This window comes from Corythoichthys intestinalis, chromosome 9 (assembly GCF_030265065.1).
Source record: "Corythoichthys intestinalis isolate RoL2023-P3 chromosome 9, ASM3026506v1, whole genome shotgun sequence".
In the NCBI taxonomy this organism is placed as follows: Eukaryota; Metazoa; Chordata; class Actinopteri; order Syngnathiformes; family Syngnathidae; genus Corythoichthys; species Corythoichthys intestinalis.
This window is the reverse complement of record NC_080403.1, coordinates 23221307-23236728: the sequence shown is the minus strand read 5'-3', so window position 1 is coordinate 23236728 and position 15422 is coordinate 23221307. Positions and strand designations below refer to the sequence as shown.

General features: G+C 48.7%; 1 protein-coding gene across 2 annotated transcripts in view; it reads right to left on the bottom strand.

Annotated features, from left to right (window-relative positions):
- The window catches only part of LOC130921939 (neurexophilin-4), a 123772-nt gene that overhangs the window by 89561 nt on the left and 18789 nt on the right, over positions 1 to 15422 (bottom strand). Inside the window, exon 1 of one of the 2 annotated variants that reach the window (XM_057846323.1) lies at positions 3789 to 4585. The exons of the other annotated variant lie outside the window; for it this stretch is intronic. The gene's annotated coding sequence lies outside the window, so the exon portion shown is untranslated. Of the gene's footprint in view, positions 1 to 3788; positions 4586 to 15422 lie in introns of those variants that run through there. 2 annotated transcript variants of the gene reach the window in all.

Genomic DNA, 15422 nt, shown 5'->3' with positions numbered 1-15422 from the left:
GACCCTGAGTGTTCTCTCTGCCTCCCGCGCCGGTGAGTTATGATATTTGGTGACTCGGATTGCGCTTTAATATATCATTACATGTACAAAATCCTCTTCTCTATATGTCTTGCAGGTGTGTGATTATTAATCATAAGATGTCGTGCCAAGCAAGCTCAAGGCTCCCCGAGCAGCAGCACATATTAATGCTATATGAATGAGAGCACAACAAGCCAGAGAGAGCTAACCCCATTTACTTTATTAGTAATGATGAGAAAGCAACTGAAACAACAATTAAGAAATGTAAATAACACAAAATGAACGATAACTAACATCCATTAATTAACACCTTAATAAACCATATTGTTTTATTGGTTGGTTGTATTTCTTTTTAGCTTATACAGTATAATTGCACCATAGTTCTACAACCCCTAGCAAAAAGTATGGAACCACCAGTCTCGGACAAGCACTCACTCATCATGTAGAACAAACTCAGATATAAAGCTTGAAAAAATAATGAATTAGTTCAAAAGTGCACTCAGAAACACTAAAAGAAATGAATAAAAAACATTGTGGTGGTCAGTAAATGTTGATTTTATAGAGCAAGTGCAGGGAAATAAATATGGAATCACTCTATATTATGACAGCTTGCAGTCTCTGAGGCATGGACTTGATGAGTATTCTTCATCAATTTGGTGCCACCTCTCTTTGAGTGCAGTTGCCAGATCATCCTTGCAGGTCGGAGCCTTGCTGTGGGGCATTTTTTTTTTTCAATTTCCTACACAGGTTATCAATAGAGTGGAGATCTGGGCTATTTGCAGGTCATGACATTGACTGGATGAGTCTTTCTCCAAGGAATGCTTTAACGCTTTAATGCTTTTTAGCTCTGTGGCATGATGCATTGTCATCTTGGAAAGTGACAAACATATTTTCAATTGAAGGGATAAGAAAACCGTCTAAAATTTCAATTTAAACTTGCGCTTATTGAACATTGAACCACAGCCATCTCCCCAGTGCCTTTGCCTGACATGCAACCCCATATCATCAAGGACTGAGGGAATTTTGACGTCTTCTTCAGGCGGTCATCTTTGTAAATCTCACTGGAACAGCACCAAACAAAAGTTCCAGCATCATCACCTTGTCCAATGCAGATTCTTGACTTTTAAGGAGGTGATGATGCTGGAACTTTTGCATGAGGTTGTCATTGCATTATAGATTAAAAATCCAGACCATTAATTCAATGGCTGCCACTGACAGCCATATACGTTCAATCCATTTGAACTGTGAGGGATTGCAGCGAATAAACAAATTCACAGCAGAAAGATGAAAAAAAGCACATTATTGTCACTAGCACTGAAAGAATTTTCATATGATTTCTTTTTTTTACTGTTGAATTATTTAATCATTTAAGTTAATAGTAAAAAAAAGAAAGAAAACAAATCAAGCCAAAATTAATTAAAAAGCATATACTGTATATACTAGTACGTATATATAAAAATAAAACTTTTTAAAACTGTTCTTTTATTCACATTTTAACTTGCCAAAATGTGGGGGAATTTTTTTCACGTATATTGTTATAAACCTATAAATATAAAAAATCCCTCTTAACAACTTTGATTTTAAAAAATGAGTGAAATGAAATGTATAATAATGCAGCCTGTGGCGTCCCATTCACAAAGAAAAAAATGATTTCAACATAATTGGGATTCATAATGTGCAGTATTTCACTATAACATATATTGTTATGGCTCGCTCAACTTCACCTTCACATCCTCCTCACTGACTCGGCTGTGCACACCTGTCACCAATCTCCACACCTGCCGCCACTTCCCAATCAACTGCCTACCACTATAAGAGACCAGTCTGCAGTTCATTCAACGCCAGAGCTTCATCTCACCTCTTATGGTAAAAGTACAGACCACTCTAATTACTAACTTTGTGACTCATTTTTACTTGCTCTCTTTACAGCAATACCGAGCCAACTCAGCCTTCAAGCACAATCAAGAAATCTGCAGAGCCACCACTTCCCACCAACTTTCCTTTTTTTCCCCTCATTGTCTAATAAACACACCCTTGGATTTTGAATTCCAGACTTCTCATTGCTGTGCTTTTGGGTCACACCATCCAGCCACCTTAACATATATAACTGAATTTGATGACATGCCTGCAGACACTTGGCTTTTGTCATAATAAGTTGCATTTCCGGTTCCATGGTGAGTGTCAAACTTTTTCTCCTTTTTTAACATCACTTGTGTCAGTTTGCTGTGGCATCACAAACACAGGAAAAAAGCCAAAGCTTTTCAATGTCTGAATAAAAACTGCTCAGATGACACATGCAAACAAAACTGTGTGCATCCCATCAGTAGGCCCCCACATTAGAATACACAATAGTCCAGCACGTAGCAAAAACATAAGACGCAGCACGCCTCCTCCTAGGGATATGGAAGACTCTGCAACTCACTGACCAATGGGGCCGTGGCTTCACGCCACTTCTGACGTCCCCCCTGCGACTCATCATGCATGTATGAAACAAACCCGCTGCCCATTCATCGGGAGCCAAGAGTCCCCTCTGATGTGATCTATTTCCAAAAGCCGCATTCAGCCTCCCGCTTGAGCGCCAGGAAACACGGGAAAGGACGATTAGCACATAGCACACATCACAAAGATGACAGGGGACCTCTCAAAAGTGGAGCGACAACAGCAGAGTCCTCCAAAGTAGGGCTGACCACTTCAAAACCAAAGCCCTCCACCCCACTCTTTCCTTTTCCCTCCTACTTCTTTATTCATAAAGTCAAACTAAAGAGGACAACACACACTCTGGCCAACTAATACTGTGACACAGTGAGACTGCATGTAATGATGTCTTGATAGTACAGCATCTGCCTATCTGTGGCTGCGTTTGTATTATTTTTTTCACAACATAAGCCATGTTTCAAAAAATTTGTCCAAGTGTAATTTTGTTTCAGTGGAAGGCTGTTCTTTGAAAAAACCTTGTAAAGCCTGAGTTATGCTCCTACGTTGCGGTAAGTGCAAAGCGACTACGGCGTCAATGAGAATTCGATAGTTCTGCTGCAAGGGAACGCGTTGCTCTGTATGTAATTCACCGCCAAGCCACTAGAGGGGTGTGGCGTTGAGTTTGTACGGTTTCGGGGGACGCTTGTCGACTTCCTTTAGTTTTTTTCCAGTTACACAATGCCAACGGAGAAAAAAAATAAACAATGCAAGATGGAATTCTTGAATGTGGATCTTCACGAATTGTTTGTAATTTGGCAATGTTTAATGTCTTGACGAGACATTGTTGAGGTTGTCGCACTTGCGGACCTCTTTGATAATACTCTCGTTGGCTTGGTAGTAGTACAACAATGTTTGAACATGGCGGTGATTTCGCGCTGAACCGGAAACAACAGTCTGAGCGGACCAATCACAATCCATTTCCGCCACGTCATATGCGTCGACGTGATGCGAAGTCAGAAAATTCTGGAAGTGCACGTCAGGCTACGGCGGAGGGTCGTAAATCAGGTCTTCCCTGATGGCGCAGGTCTGACGCGGAAGCAAAACAGGGCCTTAACACTCATTAAATTTCATGCAGCGATATTTTACTGAATGAAGATGGGGCACCAAAACAGTTGCATGTGGGAGGAGAAGCATTCACATGACTGGATATGGCATGTAGTATAGCGTATCAATTAAAAAAAAAAAATGTATATATGCTTTTAGATTTTTTGTGCATTGTGTCTTTCATATGATTATTTATACTATTTTGTCCTTTCCTAAGCAGTAAAAATGTTCTCAATTATACCTTGACATACCTGTATATCTGTGGTTCCTTAGTCACTTATTCACATTTTTCCTCTGTGAAACAGTGGAGATTGTTTTCTGGGCTCCTGTGGAACACTTGTCTGGTAATTCTCAAAACTAGTCTGGCATGTTTTGATGGTCTTGGTCACGTCTCGGTCACGACTCTCTTGCCTCTGTCCTGTAGGCTGGCCGTCAAAGTGGACTCAACATTTTTCTTGTCTAGCCCTGCCATTCAATGCGGGGGCCTCCGCCCCTCCTTGCTGAGCCCTGCCTCAGGTGAGGGGAATTTGCCTGATTACAGGTCTGATGTCAGACGGGTGGTGCAGCCACAGCTGTGAGCAGTCACCATCAGGCACTTTTAAAAGCCCAGCAGACGCACCAGCACGTTGCCCGATCAATTTGTCTGAATTCTCCGTCAGTTGTTTCTCGAACTCCTAATATACTGGATACTGTATATTGATTTTGATCATGATATCCTTTTCTCGCCTCCAGGACCTGATCAGAGCGCCCCCTCGTCGGTTACCTCCACTTATCACCCTGTGAACTGTCAATCCGACAACCGCCGGCTACCCACGTTGGCTTCTACAGTGCCCACCGCAACAACTCCTCCTTCCACCTGAGCAATCCTCATGTGCTAAATAAACTTGGCATCTCCCCACTGTTTCCCTGTTGTCTGCGTTGGGATCCCCCAAGAGGAGAAGCACTTGGTAAAACAATAAATACATTTAAATTCTTGTGTCATTAATATTCTACCAGCCCTGTAAATGACTGCAACCATAATAAAGTGAAAATTTGTTTTTAAAATACATTTTTATAGGCTTGGTCTCCTCACAGTCATAGCGTGTCTCGGTCATAAGGCCAAATTATACCGCACATGTCTGCTGTCCAGGTCCAGCAAGATATAGCACTGGAGCCAATCTGTTTCAATTCTATTCTATTGTTCAAATTATACCTGCCGCGTCAGCGCTACAGATCCATATATATATATGTATATATATATATACATACACGGTATATACAGTGGGACAAATAAGTATTTAGTCAACCACTAATTGTGCAAGTTCTCCCACTTGAAAATTTTTGAGAGGCCAGTAATTGTCAACATGGGTAAACCTCAACCATGAGAGACAGATTGTGGGGAAAAAAACAGAAAATCACATTGTTTGATTTTGAAAGAATTTATTTGCAAATCATGGTCGAAAATAAGTATTTGGTCAATACCAAAAGTTAATTTCAATACTTTGTTATGTACCCTTTGTTAGCAATAATGGAGGCCAAACGTTTTCTGTAACTCTTCACAAGCTTTTGACACACTGTTGCTGGTATTTTGGCCCATTCCTCCATGCAGATCTCCTCTAGAGCAGTGATGTTTTGGGGCTGTCATTGGGCAACACGGACTTTCAACTCCCTCCACAGATTTTCTATGGGGTTGAGATCTGGAGAATGGCTTGGCCACTCCAGGACCTTGAAATGCTTCTTACGAAGCCACTCCTTTGCAGCCATGGCTGTGTGTTTGGGATCATTGTCATGCTGAAATACCCAGCCACGTCTCATCTTCAATGCCCTTGCGGATGGAAGGAGATTTTCACTCAAAATTTCTCGATACATGGCTCCATTCATTCTTTCCTTTACACAGATCAGTCGTCCTGGTCCCTTTGCAGGAAAAACAGCCCCAAAGCATGATGTTTCCACCCCCATGCTTCACAGTGGGTATGGTGTTCTTCGGATGCAATTCAGTATTCTTTCCCCTCCAAATACGAGAACTTGTGTTTCTACCAAAAAGTTTTATTTTGGTTTCATCTGACCATAACACATTCTCCCAGTCCTCTTCTGGATCATCCAAATGCTCTCTGGCGAACCGCAGACGGGCCTGGACGTGTACTGGCTTCAGCAGGGGGACACGTTTGGCAGTGCAGGATTTGAGTCCCTGGGGGCGCATTGTGTTACTGATAGTAGCCTTTGTTACTGTGGTCCCAGCTCTTTGTAGGTCATTTACTAGGTCCCCCCGTGTGGTTCTGTGATTTTTGCTCACCGTTCTTGATATCATTTTGGCGCCACGGGGTGAGATCTTGCATGGAGCCTCAGAACGAGGGAGATTATCAGTGGTCTTGTATGTCTTCCATTTTCTAATGATTGCTCCCACAGTTGATTTCTTTACACCAAGCGTTTTACCTATTGCAGATTCAGTCTTCCCAGCCTGGTGCAGGTCTACAATTTTGTCTCTGGTGTCCTTCGACAGCTCTTTGGTCTTGGCCATAGTGGAGTTTGGAGTGTGACTGACTGAGATTGTGGACAGGTGTCTTTTTTACCGATAATGAGTTAAAACAGGTGCCATTAATATAGGCACTTTAAAAGAAGTTAGACCTTTTTGACAGCCAGAAATCTTGCTGTTTTGTAGGTGACCAAATACTTATTTTCCATTCTAATTTGGAAAAAAAATCTTTAAAGATCAAACAATGTGATTTTCTGTTTTTTTTTTTTTTTTTTTTTCCAACATTCTGTCTCTCATGGTTGAGGTTTACCCATGTTGACAATTACAGGCCTCTGTAATCTTTTCAAGTAGGAGAACTTGCACAATTGGTGGTTGACTAAATACTTATTTGCCCCACTGTGTATATATATATGTATATATATATATATATATATACACATGCTGAAAATAAGCTTATTTCAGGATATTTAAGTGAGTACAATTTGGTAGATAATTTCATGTATTTCTATTACATTTACACTGAAAACAAGGGAATTTAACGAGTTTTAAGGAGTTGTGTTTTTGCAGTCGAGCTGCAATAGGAATCTTGATTGTCCTTATTGTTTGAACAGCTTTAGTGTGTGAGTTCTATTTCATCCCTGCTAACCGCCAGAGGCGGTGCTGAAAGCACTGCATGATCCCTTCGCGCATGCGCAGTGCGAGTATTAATACCAAAAAAGTCACCTGTGACCCCAGGTTGACCTCCTGCCGGGGTATAAGTTCCGGCGTCAACCTCGTACCAGCCCCTTTTTTCTTCTCGCGTGGCAGTTGCTACTTGTGTCGCGTATAGCCTTGTTTGACTTTGAGTCGGAGCTGCGGGTTCGCCCTCCTAAGGCTGCGTCACTCTATTGGCAATCGGGAAGTCTTGGCTTTTTTCTTGTTTCGTTTTCCAGACTTGGGACTACTGCCGACCCGCGCCGGTGACGGTTTCGTGCGCGACCCCTCTCCCGGCCGGCGGCATCTGTGTTGGGTGAGTGATCACGGCTGGCTCGCTGTTTGCGCGGCCGCCGGCTCCGTTCGCCCGTTTGATTGTCCCCGCCGGCGCGTTGCTCGACCGCCGCGTCGGCTTCCGTGCCGCCCTGTTTGGCCGCGCGCGGGCATTCGCCGTGTGGCGTCGCTTTTCCGCCGCTTGTGGGCGATCGGTCGCTGGCCTACCTGTGGTTTGCCTTTTTCGCTAGCTTACCTGTGGTTAGCCTTTTTCGCTAGCTTACCCGTGGTTAGCCTTTTTCGCTAGCTTACCCGTGGTTAGCCTTTTTCGCTAGCTTACCTGTGGTTAGCATTTTTGCTAGCTTGCCTGCGCTTGCCGTGTAGGTGCCGTTCGCGCCACCTTCCCTCGGCTCGCTTTTTTCACGGTCGCGTCGCTATGGAGGGCTCTCACTGCTGTGTGGCCTGCGGTTCCCTCCTTGGGCCGTCCGACACCCTGAACCGGTGTGCGGCTTGCCGTGGCCTATCTGACGACCCACGCGGGGGGTTTGCGGATGTTTGTTCGTCCCCCTCCCCCGTCGTGCTCGGGGGCCCATCCGCATCTGAGACGCGGCCCCCTTCTGGGCTTAGGCGCTCGAAGCGTCGCGGTCCTTCGGCTCCTCCGTCCGGCCCCCGTCCGAAGAGATCGAAAGTTGACGAGCTGCTCGCCTCTGATGTCGAGCGGCTGCGCAGGGAGGTGGCTGAGTTGCGGTCTCTATTGGGTGACCGTCCCCCGGGTGACTCAGCGGCTGCTTTTGACCCGCGTTCGCCTGGCATGCCCGACCTTGACCTGGAGGCCGATGCCGTCTCGCTGGCGGCTTCGGCTTCCATGTTCCATGATGACGTGGGTGAGTCAGCGTTTGTGCCTTCGGAGCTCGGCTCCTCGTCCTCCGCGCTGGGCTCGTCAGCCGGCTCCCCTGACGCTTCCATACTGGCGGTGCTGCGCGGCGCGTTGGCGCGTCTACAGCTGGACTTGCCTCAACGGCCCGCTTCGGCGCCGGCGAGCGCATTTTTTCGGCACCAGCGGTCCGCCCCGAATTTTGCGGTCCCTGCTTCGGCCAACTTTGTTAGGGAGCTCCATGCGGGCTGGAGGGATCCGGCGGCTCTCTCTCGTCTTTCGGCCGATGGTCGGGCTCTGGCGGCCATGCATGATCCGGCCGCTGTGGGCCTGGACCGCATGCCGGGTGTTGAGCCCGCCATTGCATCCCTCATCGTGTCCCCTGAGGAGTCTCTCCGCCCGGTTGTGCGGTGCCCTCAGCCACAGGGTCGGCTGACGGATGAACTCATTCTCCGGGCCTATGGTGCCGGTGCACGTGCTGGGCGCATCGGTAATTCCATGGCTCACCTCTTGTTGGCCCTCTCGGCGTCCTTGCCCGAGAGCGGTGCTGACACCTCTGCCGTGGGCTTCTGTGACGCGGCGTTGCACGCGTTCGCCCTGGTGACGCGGGAGCTCAGGCGGACGATGTCCTATCTTGTGCAGGCTCGTCGTCAGGTGTGGCTTGCTCAGTCCCCCCTGACTGAGCCTGCCCGGAGGACGCTCCGTGACGTTCCGGTTGAACCCGGCCATCTTTTTGGCTCGGCGGCGGTGTCTGCCTTGGAGAGGACTATTTCGGCCCGTGCGACCAGGCAACAGCTGTCGGGCCTGCGTCGGGGCTCCGCTCCTGCAGGTGGGCTGGGGGCTCCCTCTGCTGGTTTTCGTCCTCGCCGTACGGCGCACCTTTCCCCTGATGGGGGCTATGGTGCCCAGCCAGCCTCCCGGCATTCAGCCGATTCCTTTCGTGACCCCGCCCGCTTGCCTCCACGTCGGGCGCAGGCGGGGCCTCCCGCCCGCCAGCCCCCCAGGGCCCGTCGGGGCCGGAGGGGCAGGGACTGAGGCCGTTGGGCCGGCCGTCGGATTTTTTTCCCACCAGCAGCTCAGGTACTGGGCTGCTCGAGTTTCGGACCCCTGGGTGATATCCACCTTGACCCATGGGTACGTGCTCCAGTTCCGACGCCGGCCCCCCGTGTCCCGCCGGGTCCGGGTGACTACTGTCTCGGACCCGGCGAGGGCTCTGGCTCTGAGCCGGGAGCTGTCTTCTCTCCTGGCCATGGGGGCCATCGAGCCTGTGGATCCCCGGGCTTGCCCCCGGGGTTTTTACTCAACTTATTTTCTGGTTCCGAAGAAGACCGGCGGTTTTCGGCCGGTTCTGGATTTGCGGGGCCTCAATCGGTACCTGAAGGTACTTCCGTTCCGCATGTTGACCGTCGCGGATGTATTGCGGGTGGTCGCCCGGGGGGAGTGGTTCACCTCCGTGGACCTGAAGGACGCCTACTTTCATGTGCCGGTCGCTCCTCGCCACAGGCGGTTCCTCCGCTTCGCCTACAGGGGTCGCCACTGGCAGTTCAGGGTGCTCCCCTTCGGGCTCTCCCTTTCCCCGAGGGTGTTCACCCGTGTTGTGCGGGCTGGTCTGGCTCCCCTCCAGTCGGTGGGCATGAAGATTCTGCCCTACCTCGACGACTGGCTGCTGTGTGCGCCGTCGCGCGCTCAGGCGCACGGCGATACGGCAGTCCTTCTTGCCCACGTGGATCGCTTGGGCATCAGGGTGAATTTGGGGAAGTCGTGTCTGGTTCCTTCCCAGCAGGCGACCTTCCTCGGGGTGTCTCTGGACTCGGTGGCCATGTTGGCTCGAGCGTCGTCCCGTCGGGTGGAGGCCGCTCTTCGCCTCCTCTCGCTTTTTCCGGTGGGTCAGGTACGTCCGTATCTGACCTTTGTGCGTCTTTTGGGCGTGCTGACGTCCCTGACCGTGGTCGTGCCCCTTGGTCTTCTCTTCTTGCGCCCCCTGCAGCGGTGGCTGAATGGCTTTCGCCTGGACGCCAGGCGGCACCGGCGACGGTTACTGAGAGTCTCCGGCCGGCGCGCGGTGGCCTTGGCGCCGTGGAGGAACGGGGCTTTCTTGTTGGAGGGCGTTCCATTGGGGGTTGCCCCAGTCCGTCGCGAGGTGGTCACTACGGACGCCAGTCGCTTGGGATGGGGTGCCGTCTGGCAGCGCAGGGCTGCTCGGGGCAGCTGGTCTCTGCGGGACCACGCTGTCCACATCAACGTCCTGGAGCTGCGTGCGGTTCACCTGACTCTCCGGCACTTTTACCCTTTCCTACGGGGAAGGCACGTGCTGGTGCGTTCAGACAACGCTGCCGCCGTGTACCACATCAACCACCAGGGGGGCACGAGGTCTGCTCATCTCTTGGAGGCCTCCCGCCGTCTTCTTGTGTGGGCGGCCCCTCGTCTTGCGAGTCTGCGGGCCGCCTATCTTCCCGGCCAGTTGAACCGTCTGGCGGACTCCTTGTCCCGCCGTCGCCTCCCGCCGGGGGAGTGGCGCCTCCATCCCGAGGTGGTGCGCGCGATTTGGGGAGTTTTCGGCCAAGCCAAGGTGGACCTCTTCGCCTCCCGGGAGTCGGCCCATTGCCCTCTCTGGTTTTCCCTGGGGGAGCGCTCCAGCCCTCTCGGTCAGGACGCGCTGGCCCACCCCTGGCCGAGGGTCCTGCTCTACGCCTTCCCGCCGCTCCCTCTGATCTGGCTGACGCTTCGGAGGGTGTCTTTGGAGGGGCACTCATTGCTGCTGGTGGCCCCCTTCTGGCCGGCTCGCCTATGGTTTCCCCTGCTGCGCAGCCTGTGTGTCGGCGAGCCTTGGTGCCTCCCCGAGAGGCGGGATCTACTGTCCCAGTTGGGGGGCCAGTTATAGCATCCCGATCCTCGCCGTCTCCGCCTGCACGTCTGGCCGCTGAGGGGACCGACTCGCTGTTTGACGCCTGCTCGAGTTCAGTCAGGCGGACGCTTTTGAACGCCCGGGCGCCCTCCACCCGGCTGCAGTACGCTGGCCGGTGGAGGTTGTTCGTGAAGTGGTGCGGGGATCGTGGGGATGACCCGGTGAGTTGTTCTGTCCCCACTGTTCTGGACTTCTTACAGTCCCTCCTTGATATTGGTCGCTCTCCGTCCACCATCAAGGTCTACGTCGCTGCCATCTCTGCTCATCACGCCAAGGTCTCTGGTGGATCTGTGGGGAACCACGGCCTGGTCGCTACATTCCTCAAGGGGGCTCTGAGGCTCCACCCCCGCAGGTGTCCTCGCGCCCCGGTCTGGGATCTGCAGCTGGTGCTTGACAGCTTGTGCCGCCCCCCCCTTCGAGCCTATGGATGCGGCCAGGCCTCAGTGGGTCGCCCGCAAGGCGGCGTTCCTGCTGGCCGTTGCCTCTGCTAAGCGGGTTGGCGAACTGCACGCACTCTCGGTTAGCCCGTCGTGCATGTTTTGGCACCCCGAGGGTTCAGGTGTCACACTGTGGCCTAATGTTGCGTTTATGCCCAAGGTGTTGGCTGACTCCCGTTGCAATCGTCCCTTACGCCTTGCTCGTTACCGCCCCCCGCCTGGGGAGGGTGGGAGCAGACCGGAGCTGTTGTGTCCGGTGAGGGCCCTGAGGCTTTATGTGGACTCCACGGCAAGTTTTCGTAGGTCGTCCCAACTTTTTGTCTGCTACGGGGCACGTGGTCGGGGCTCTGCCCTCTCCAAGCAGCGCCTCTCTCATTGGGTCGTTGATACTATTTCTTACTCCTATCAGATGGCTTGTCGCCCCCTGCCGTCGGGTGTGCGCTGTCACTCTACCAGGGGCGTGGCCACATCCTGGGCTCCCCTGAAAGGGGTGCCTCTGGAGGACATCTGTGCCGCCGCCTCATGGTCGGCGCCTGGCACCTTCTTCAGGTTCTACTGTTTGGACGTCACCTCTCCCCACCCGCTGGGTGCGGTCTTCGGATCGGAGGGGACTTCCCTGTGAGGTTTGTGTCTGTTTCTTCGTGACCCCGCTGGTATTGGTCATTCAGTGCTTTCAGCACCGCCTCTGGCGGTTAGCAGGGATGAAATAGAACGAAAGTTACGTATGTAACTACGGTTCTATGAATCCCGAATGACCGCCAGAGCGTTCCGTCACTCAGAATCCTCGTGCCACACGCGAGAAGGTTCTGTAGGGGCTGGTACGAGGTTGACGCCGGAACTTATACCCCGGCAGGAGGTCAACCTGGGGTCACAGGTGACTTTTTTGGTATTAATACTCGCACTGCGCATGCGCGAAGGGATCATTCAGTGCTTTCAGCACCGCCTCTGGCGGTCATTCGGGATTCATAGAACCGTAGTTACATACGTAACTTTCGTTTGTTATACTGTACTCCCACAGTTTTAGTGTGTGAGTTTGTTATACTGTACTCCCACTGTGGTTGTTCATTTTGTTTTATTTATTAAGTCATCTATGCCACAGCTGGACCTCACCCAGGTCAAAGCAGGACTCTCACATACATACACAAACATAGTAAAAATCTCGTGAACATCGAGATTTTTGTATTTTTCTTTTTATGTCGGCCAAATCAATTATATTAAAAGTAAACTAATAAAATTGCTGCTGTAGTTTCATTCTTTTACTAAGCCATGTAACTTGCTATGAGCCAGCGTTTTGAACAGGGCTGTGTACCCAAAGGTACACATCTGATGTTGCTCACCATGGTCAGCAGTGTGTTCAGGGAGCTTGTGTGTCTGCTCAGACACATGAAAAATTAGAGGGAACACAGGTCACAAACTCATTGTAAACGAAAAAAAAAAAAAAGAGAAAAAATGTTTCGTAAAATAAAGTCCACCTCTCTCTAGGCTTCTCTGTGAACTCTGTGTGTTTGTCGTTGTTTTTAACACCACATTATCGCACTCAATCACACAAGAGCTTATGACGGGAGGGAACTGCTGGACTGCAGTTGTGCGCAGCCTGTATGTTTTGTCCTATTTTTGACGTACAGCAGAACACGCAGTCAACACCAGGTTTGGCGGAATCGTACTGTAGACGCGTCCAGTATAATTTGGCCTTTTGTCTTCTTTCAGTTTCTACACTGTAAGCGGTCTTAGTAGGTTGTGCTCTTTGACATGTCTTTGTCTTGAATACTGTGTTTCTGAGCACAACACTAGTACCACAAAGTGGCACAACAGCCCTGTCTAATAAGGAAGTTGTACAAGTGTGTTGATTAGATACATTTACGTCTAGCTAAAGAGGAAGGTTTTTCAACGAAGTTAAGTGAATAGAATTAATGCATAGCATTGATGTGAATAGTTGAGTGTTTGGCGAGTCTATGAACTTGTGAGTAGAGTAAAGTAGTCATTTATTGCATGTTGTTAAAGAGAAAAGACACAGCAAACATACATGGGTAGAAAACGAGTTACCAGTCAGATCGCCATTGAGGGTGCTCAGGTTCATTATTAGATGGTAGAGGAAAACAAGAGGTTAAGGTAGAAACAAACTTCTTACCCGTCTTCTAAAAGAAGACCAAATAAAAGCAAAACAACAAACACACCAGACCAAATCTCTAAGCAACCAGAGCACAGAAGCATTGTGGGGTCAAGGTGAACGGAGGCATTGAACTCAGGAGCTCTCCATCCTGCACAAACACTATTCCTCTCTTTCGTTGTCCATCAGGTGGCTGGGACAGGACTTGGCCATTGCCAAAGAAGGTCCGATCAGGATAAGCACACCTGCACTCGCTCAACATGAAAATGCATCCCTGCCCACATTGTAGATGGGCATGCCACTGTTAGCACAACAGCAGTACGATTATATCAACGTGTAAATATGCGTGTGAGTCATCCAAAAATCTCTTTGCAGAAAATTGCTGCCCGAGAGTCCACCGACTCCAAATTACCAAGGCTCCAAGGAGGCTGCAAAAGAAATCAATTTGGAAATATTTCCCATAATTGCTTCGCCGTAAGGACTCACGGTGGACTATAAGGAAGCTGCTGAGGAAAAATGGTCATTCTTCTGAAGCAAATGTGCAAATTCACAAGGTAAAAATGAAGGCTTACTCAAGCACTCTTGATTATGCCTGCGGCAGCCACGCCAGCAGAGACAAAGTGGTGCATTGATGACAAAGCAGTCCCACTCGGATAAAAAAGCTTTAAAGTGAATATTTTGCTCAAACCGATAAAGGGACGTGGATGTTGTGGAAGCATTGCTCAGTGCCAGCAAAAAGAAGCGGGAGGGCATCATGAGATGAAAACAAATGAAGGTCACAAGTGGGGTCCACAGCCCCACATTCGATACTGTAGTATTTGTGACTACATATTGTGTTTCCGTAAATTGTGGCTATTGACAACTCATAAATGAATGTGCTTATTATGTGTTTGTTTTCTTACCATCGGTTCAATAAAGAGGTTGAAACTGCACCAACGGCTGTGTCTGTCCTTGCCCACCTGTGGAAGGATTACAATTTGTTCTAACTAGAGGTGGGAGGCTATATTAAATTAGCTAATGATGTTTACATTACCGTAGGCATATAGTTGCATAAGCTGTCTACCGTCTGCTTTTTACATTGTGAAATGATCCCAAACTTTGGACATTCTCTTTTGTGCTTTGATCCTTGCTGGCCTGTACTTTTTGCTACTGGATGTAAGTCCCCAATAAATAATTGCCAGAAAATACTAGGATATTGCGAATAGAATTGTGGAACAATGAAGCGCTGTATGGCAATGGAAAACTGTAAACGTACATATTTTTTGCACCGAGTTAAAATAACCTTATTCAGAGGATCTGTTGATGCTAAATCCCCATCTGAAACCTCAGTCATGTATGAACACTTTCATGCACAAATAATGATAACCTAAATCAGGACTCTTTCCTCAAGTGTTTTTCTAATTGTATGCAATATCACAAATAATAACCTAGCTGTTCACTGTAGTGATCCCTGTCCTTCAAAGGGTTAAGTATGCAAATCTTGAACATATTTATCCTGTGATGATGGAGAAAGTAATGTTTAATCAGACAAGAAAAATGACATCACTAATGAGCAGTGTTGTTTTTGAAAGCTCTTTTAATTTTCTTTTAAGTCTTAGTTTTTGGGGACGAAAATACTTTTTAGTCTTGGTCATATTTTGGTTATTTCAAAATGTCGTCTTCATGTAGTTTTAGTCAACGAAAACTCAGACAAATTTCATCTAGTTTTAGTCGACAGTTCTCAAACTGTTTTCATCTATAAACCTCAAAAGTTTTAGTCCATGAATTAATAATTAAATAAATAAATAAATAAATAAGTAAGTAAAAGGTTTCCAGCTATTTCGAATGAACATTGATATTCGAGCACATAATTGTAGTCTACAAAGACATCTACATCTTCATGATGATAATACACACTGAGCAGAAAAACCGCACATTATTTGCAATTAAACTAACCTGGACGCCACAAACTGCATGTAAAAAGATTTACATAGATGTATGTTAAGAGTTTAAGAAGACACTAACCGAATCAGCGCGCTAAATGCTAATGCTATGCTAACACAAACGCTATGATAAGAAGGCTACAAGCTAGTTTGGTATATGATGATCACTCAGCACAGACCTTTAAAGGCAGCACGTTATATGAGTGACACTACGAAACACTG